This window comes from Buceros rhinoceros, unplaced genomic scaffold, assembly GCF_000710305.1.
Source record: "Buceros rhinoceros silvestris isolate BGI_N320 unplaced genomic scaffold, ASM71030v1 scaffold8183, whole genome shotgun sequence".
Lineage (NCBI taxonomy): Eukaryota > Metazoa > Chordata > Aves > Bucerotiformes > Bucerotidae > Buceros > Buceros rhinoceros.
The window spans coordinates 102028-109893 of record NW_010401780.1 but is presented as its reverse complement, the minus strand read 5'-3'; positions in this window follow the sequence as shown (position 1 = coordinate 109893).

Sequence of the window (7866 nt, the reverse complement as noted above, 5' to 3'; positions counted from 1 at the left end):
AGGGCAGCCCTCCCCAGCGCCCCCGGCAGCCAGTGCTGCGTAGCCGTCCGCGCCCCGCACTGCTCCCCTGTCCCGGCACAGCTGTCCCGCACTGCTCCCCTGTCCCGCACTGCTCCCCTGTCTCGGCACAGCTTTCCCGCACCCTGCACGCAGCTGCACGATACTGTGCTGGAAGGAGCCAGGTTGTGGCTTTTGCAGCTCCCAGCCTCCTTCTACCATTGCTCTGGGATCAGACCAAGCTCCTCAATTCCTTGCTGTCAGGCGGTTCACCTAGCTGGTGGTCTCTGTGCTCTTGCTTATGGAGTCTCTGCTTCAGCTTCTATAATTGCAGCTACCCAAGACACGTTGTGGCCCATCTTACTTATGCACCGTGGCCAGTGGTGGCCACTAGCAAGGGGGGAGAGCCTGTGATGCCCTGGAAAGGTTCCCGTTCTTCTTTCACAGAAGCATGGAGCTACTGAACTACACTCATCCAGACAAGTCACAGAAGGTTTCCTACGTGTCACTGGGAAGTAGAAACTCAACCATTTGCTATATTGTGACTTTAGATTTCAAGACTCTCCCACATTCAGGGTATGTGCCCTATGGGCACATAAAAAATTCACTGGCCCTGCCTTGGCTCTGCTGAATTCCTCAGCATGAATTTCTAGTATGCTGCTACTTTTTAAATAATACCTAGGAGTGCAAGATTGCCAGCTGGTGCATGACACACCCGAGGCAGCTGCAGAATCCCAGCCCGCAGATCTGATTGCTCCCCCTCACATTGAAGCAGCAAGGGATCCTTCCTGCTGCACTGCGATCCCTTCCATCGACACCGTAACCCCATAAAAGCACACCATAAACTCCTAAGGTCTTCCTCAGTTTCCTCTTTCCGTTACACAAGATTCCAAAGAAATCATGAATCAGTATGATTTTGCACAAGTGCTGTCAGCTCTAAAGTTTCTAAATTTAGGTTCACAGCCTTCATTGAAAGACGTACCTGAAAGCCTAAAGCAAGTGCTTCAGAGCCAGCTGTTGTCAGACACAAGTCCACCTTCTGGGCACCTTCCTTTTTGCTGCAAGCATGGGGCAAAGTGGTATTCAGACCTCGGTCAGTGGGTTTCTGTGTTTCTTTGTACTTCAGCTCCAATATAGCATCTGAACCCTGTCCTGTTCCCCTGGGTCATCAGTTTTGTTTTCAGACCATCTGGGGCTCTTCTGTACAGAGGCATGACTGGGGAGTCTCCCTAGAGCGTTACAACTCATCAATTCATTAAAGAAAATACTAGATAAGCTCAGTTCTGTACATGAAATTTGGAGGACTGCATGTCTTACCTCTCACCAGCCCTTTCACAGCTATGTCTCTTCCTTTAGCACCTCACACTTTTATCACAATTCCAACCTTCAAAGCTTTATCGATCGTATTTACTGTTGGTCAAATTTCAAATGCTTCATCAAAATTCTGCCAAACCAAATGGCAGGATATGCAAAAAACCAAATGCCACCGTTTTATCAAGAGACTGCATTGTTTCACCCCTGAGAAGACCCATGCTGTGTGAGACCCAAGGACGATTCTCCTCCATGTTGTATCCGATGGCTGCTTGATATCAAACAAGGACACCACTCTTTGAAATAGCCATTGGATCGCATAGCTGGGGGATGAGTGTCCTGAAGATTAGGCCATGGGATCAGGCAAAGACTTGCACTGTAGTGTTTCCCCTGCTCCTCCAATACCACCCTGGATTCTTCTTGGCATGGTGGCTAAACTGCAAGGGGAAGAATGTGCTGCATCCCTACGCATGGCACATCTACTTGAGATTAAGAGGGAGGCTTGAACTGCTCAGGCCAAGGAAGACCCTGACTCTGAAGCTCTGACTTCCTTTCTGAAAGCCCTCACCCATTTAAGGCACATGGCCATCCTCACCACTTCTGCCTGTTCTTCCAGCTGCTGCATTTTAAAGCAGACCCTCGAGCCCTCTGGTAAGATGGTGGAGAGCAAGGGAGCTGCAGTCTGAAAGACACACTCTGGGACCAGGGGCTTCCTGGCCAAGGTGGCAGCCTGCGCCCTTGTTCCCAGTACTGAGGACCTGCATCTTGCACATGGGCCAGGCACACAGACACCACTGCCATGTCTAATCCTGGAGGCTTTTGGCCAGCAGGGACCTAAGCTAAGCACCCTCAGTTCCCTCTGGACCTCAGCTAGATCAAACTCTCCTCTGCGCCCAAGCCTGGGGTTTTGTAATCGCCATGGGACTGAGATGCACTGTGTGTGCCTGGAAACCCCTTTCTCACAGCACAGGACTCTCGATCTTACGGAAAACACCCAGAAACAGGAAAGGCAAGAAGTGGGGCCTTGTGTGAGCAGCTGCTGAGACCCAGTGCTGCTTTCCAACATCTGCTTTCAAAACCAGGCAGTCCCGTTCAGTCACTGACCCAATGCAGGCAGCGAGCTGGGGCTTGTTTCTCCCCAAGCCGCCTTCATGGGGTGGTAACTGCTCCTGCGTCACCTCTGCACTCGAGATGTACAGCTCACCCACCTCACTCCTCACTTGAAGACGGTTTCACAAGGCAGTGGTGGGATCTGTGCACTTGCAAGCAGGGAGCTGGGGAAACTGGGCCCTTAAAACATGAGCAGCTGCTGTTCCTGAGCTGGCTGTGTGTTAGTGGGGAACTAAGACAGCCCCCTGCAAGGGGTACATCTACCCTGCCATGGATTTTGCTGCTTGTTAGTCACAGCTCTCATTCACCTAAGCATCACCCACACGTACTACATGGAAATTCATGGTGCAAGTCAGCTGTCATCCCTTTTCATTTCCTTGCAATGCCAGTGAAAAAAAAGGTTGAAAAGGTTGTTCTGTGAAGATGTCACGTATCTTATAGCCCTCCTGAGGCTACAGGCAATTTGGATGGGCAGATGGCTCTCTTGAAATATGCTAATAACGACTGTGAGTGGGGAGGAATGATACAACATGGTAATTAACAAACGATGGAGAGGATTCGTAGAGCCTACAGAAATTTCTAAGCTACATAAATAATCAAAGCGGTATGGGCTTAATAGCTGAGAGCATATGGGTGCTAATTGTGTATTGCTCCAACAGCAAGGGAAGAAAAAGTGCCTTGTTCATAGACTGGCCTCTGTCCTGGCTCAGAGTCTCCAGAAATTAACTCTATAGGATTGCAAAGCTCAGCACAGCTCAGCCCTTGCTCTGTTGTCCAAGTGGTGGCAATCTGACTCCAGCTGAATCTCTCACAAAACCCCAACAGGGTTGCTACACCAACACTTCTAACTGTATCTTTTTATGTTTCGTGCAAGAGATCATCCAGATTGAAGGGTCTGTAAGTCTCTCCCCACGAACTTCCTACCCCCTTTTTGAAGTGGTGTTCCTTGGAACCTCCATCTCATTTAGTGTAATGTTAGAAGATGCCTTCCTCAGCCTTGAGGACCATGGGATCTGGGAAAGCCCAACCTCAGCACTTGCCCTAAATCTACAGATGCTCTCAGGTGCCTCTGGATGTAGCTGTGTTACTCTGGCACTTTGCAAGAAGAGAAGACAGCCACGGGGAGAAGGCAGTCTGCTTTCAGGCTTCCCCTCCCCAAATCTGTGCTGGGAGGCTGCTAAGGAGGTGGGGAGAGCAGAGGCATGGGACAGGCAAGTGATGGACAAGGCGAGCACAAGGAACACAGCCACATTAATGGCCACTCTTTTGGTATCTTTGGGCTGCACTCTTTTGAGAACTGCAAAACGAGAACGGCAGTGGGAGACTGAAGACTGGTGCGAAAGTTCTAAGACCCAGCAGCAAAGGTAGAGTCCTGATAGAGGCTTCTGCAGTGTCAGCTCTAATCTGAAGTTAGGCAAGTCCAAATTCAGCCCTGAAAGAACACCTTTAACTTTTACCACAGCTTGGTTTGGTCCAGGGCTGCAAGAACGTTGTTCAACAGAATGGTTTGATTTAATTTTCACCTGAATTCTCTGGTGTACACTAACTGCTTAGGTGTGGCCATGAATGTAGCATGGTCCTGAAAGCACAGTTTTGGGTTAAAATAAACCGTCATCTTGCTGTCATGAGAAACCCTGGTTTAGCTAATCCCATGATCAGAATCAGCTCTCATTTAACAGAACACTTTCAAAAGCAAGAAGTTAAACATGAGAGTAAGACAAGGGGCAAGCCGGACTCCAGAGAGACCTCAGTTCACCCACACGAAGGGAACAATGGTACTTTGTGAGTTACCTTGGGATGCTCAGGGGTAAAGCAGATATGAATTACTACATACAGTAACAAAGACAGCTGTGCTTTCTTGGCTGGGATCAAGTCATCAGCCTGAGACATTTCTTATTCTCTCCCAACCACAAGGATAACATTATTTGACAAATGAACCTGCTGTCCCCAGCACCAGTCGATGGCTCTAACAGTGATGAATTTTCTGAAGCCTGCGTGGCCTGCCTTGATTGCAGGTGTCCTTTGAGACAGAGCATCAGAGCAAACCAGCACAGCAAGGGCTCCCAGCAAAAATGGCTGGGAGGTTAATTTTAGTGAGGTCTTAAAATATTGGAAATTGGAAGCCTTGTTCCTTGAAGCTTTGGGACTTAACAACCACACCACTCTGAGTGGTGATCTTCACCCCCTGCTCTGTACAGCCTTCTGATGTTTTATTCAGTTATTTCAAACCCCCCTCTGATGTTAAAGCCTTTGAGACAACTTCATTCATCTCCTTCACACTCTCAAGCAAGGTCTCCTCTCTATTTTCATCTTTCAATTCCTCTCTCACCAAGCTTGGTTTTTTCCCTGGAATACACTTTAAAAGCGTCTACTTAAAGTTTGCCAGCACTTGACCCTGCCTGAGCAGTATTACATTCCAATTGTTCTACCCCTGTGTAAAGCACTGAACTTGCTCCCCGCTTCCTTTACCCAGGGCTCCTATGACTTTTGATCAAAAAAAAAAAAAAATCCCCTGCCTCCTTTCTGAATTATATTCCCCCTTCTGTTTAGCGAAGATGAATGAATTTTTCCCCTGTTCGGTTCTTGTTCTATAATGAGATATTCTCACCTGATTTTCTGATGTCATTCATCCATCCATCCTAAGACTGTGAAAACGCATCCTCTTCTGACTGTACTGTGGTAACACAATATAATCCTGAAGTGTCAGAGACCATCCTACACATCAGGGCCTGGAGCCTAGAGGATTTACTGGGATCACAGAACACTGAGCTTTATTTGCACAGTGTCACTTTTGGGTACTTCCCTGGTCCTTCCTATGAATTATATGCTGATTGTAATTTGGTTCCTCCTAGCACAAGCCTTTCTGCCCAGCCTTGCCCAGGGCCAAGCTGAGGGACTGAGAAATAATGTCAGCAGTAAAAGAGGAAGGGGAGAGGAGAGGAAGGAAATTTGGGTTGCACATGTAGAATGAAAGGAAAGAGGAAAACACACACGATATGGGTGACGCAGGCTGGGGATAGGGAAATCTGAAATGGGGGGAGTGGGTGAATGGCCCACAGGGTGGCTGTGGGAAGAGGGGGATTGGGATGGACTAAGCAGCAGTGCAAGCACAAGCCTGGCTCTTGGGGCTTGGTTTTCAGAGTCAGCAGCTGGAGTTACACCATTTGACACCTCCGTAGCCTCTAGAGAGCACTCAGGGTGCTCAGCCAACCTCTTCTGCTGCCCAACGGTCACCCTCTGTTCTGCTCTGTGCTGGTCCTACCAGCCAGACACCAGTAACTACTCACCAGACAGCTCCAGTTCCCAGGTACCAGCTGTAAAATCCTGTTCCTGGAGTCACAGCTGTGCTCTTCTCTGCTGTGGAGATGGACACACTTCACACAGTGGCAGTAATACTCTTTCAGATGAAATTAGGTTTACAAGAGTGAAGAAGTTATAATTAACTGAACCCAAAATGAGGAGCACTTTTTAACCAGCAGCCAGATGGCTCTACAGGCTCTGTTCCTTACATCGTCTATCAGCTTTTCATCCCAGAGACTGCCAGCCAAACAGCAGGCCCTGAAAATTAACTTACCATCTCTCCAGCAGCGTATTTTTGAATAGAGGTCTTGCTGGTGGGTTTGCAAACTTTATGCAGGTAGCTCAATTTACTACAACCAGGCTTGCTTCACAAAGAGCATACGGGACAGAGCCTTTTGTTTTGCACGGGAGGCAACTCCCTAGGGTTGCAGTATTAAGATTTTCTTCCCTCTCTTACCTAAAAGAAAATGAAAAACTAATCACTCTGTAAAAATCAATAAAAGTTAATGGATTTTCTCTGAGCCCCCTCGTGTCTGTCACAGATACAACTTTGCAGATCTTTGGCAGTTATGCTTGTGTTACACACTTTCTCACAGCAGCACAGACAGGTGTTTTCCTTGACCTACTGGTGCCAGAAACCTCCTCAAGAGAAACTGCTGAAGACTTCCTGTTCTGAGGCTCAACCCTGTCATGAAAACACACACAGCACTGCAGTCATGCTCACGCCATCAGCAATGAAGGATAAAGGCAGCCATCCACTGCTCCACAGTTACACAAAAATATTTTCTCCTTAGAGGAGAATCATCCATGCTCTGCACCTCTGCAGAGAAACTGAGGCACGTGAGAATGCTGACTTCAGACATGAAGCATTCGTAGCAACACTCCATGCTGATTCCAGAATCCTCTCTCCCCACCCCCTGCATGGCACAAGCCAGAAAATTCTCCCCATGATTCCTGTATCTGAGCCCAAAGTACCCACACAGTCATATCTTCTCACCGCACCAAAGGAGTTGCCCGCTTATTCTGATGGTTAACTATCCCTTTATCATTATGAATAATTTTAATATCACATATTATGGGATGCTACTCCGTGTTGGTCCGCTACACTGAAGAGCCATCGAGTTCCATGTTTACTTGAGTGAAAGTAACTCACTTAATCATCATTCTCCTGTTGGAGAGCTCAATTTTTCTCTCACATGGGCCTCTAATGCTTTTTCAAACAAAATGGATACTATACTGGTTTTGTTTTCTTCGGGTTTTGTTTTTTTTTTAGAAACACTTTATTGCTGCAGTCAATAACCCTGTGTATCACGCACAAATAACCAATTACAGTTTAAGAAACTAAAAATAATTCTGCAAGTGGTAATACTGAGAAAATTAACATACAAGAAAGGATACAAAACTATACATTTAAGTTACTAGAAATTTACTAACTAAAAAAATTCTGCAGAAGTGTGAAGTGTCTTGTATAAACTATACAACACATGCCAGTGTAAAGTGTTTAACGTTATACAATCACCTACCTACAAACATCTTACCTAAATACAAGATCAGCTGCAATTTTTAAACAGTTATCTTCTATACAAAGACAAGTGCTTTCGGTACTTCATTGGAATATACACACATTGCAATATCTCCAAATGAAAAGATAATCACAAAATAAATGGTCCCGCTTAGAAGTTTTCCTTGCATATCTAATACAATGCTGTGAAAATCCAGCCACCAATATCCTTGCTTTTGTATTTGCCCTGTTTCACCTATGTCTGAGAGGGACCCAGCCTAGAGCCACTGACCTCCCTTTCATTGCTGGCCATAATCTCCACAGCAGACTACACCAGAAACGTGCATCTTAACATGCTTCAGCTTTAGGAGGAATTTGGACCTGGGCCCCACTTTGAAATAGACCCTTACCCAGCAAAACACAGGGCAGAAGCAACCAGCTCCCATGTGTGGCCGTATCCATGCATCACTTCAGAGGTTTCTGAAGAGTGTCACAACCAAGCAGACCCCTTCCTTACAGCACTGCCACAAGCGGGACTGATGCTCTGTTCAGCACAGGGGATTGGCCGAAGCGGACCTGGACAGGGAGTTATTATTGCTTTCCAGCACAGAGCCCCAGTGCTTCTCTAACGCCTTGCAGGCTCAGTG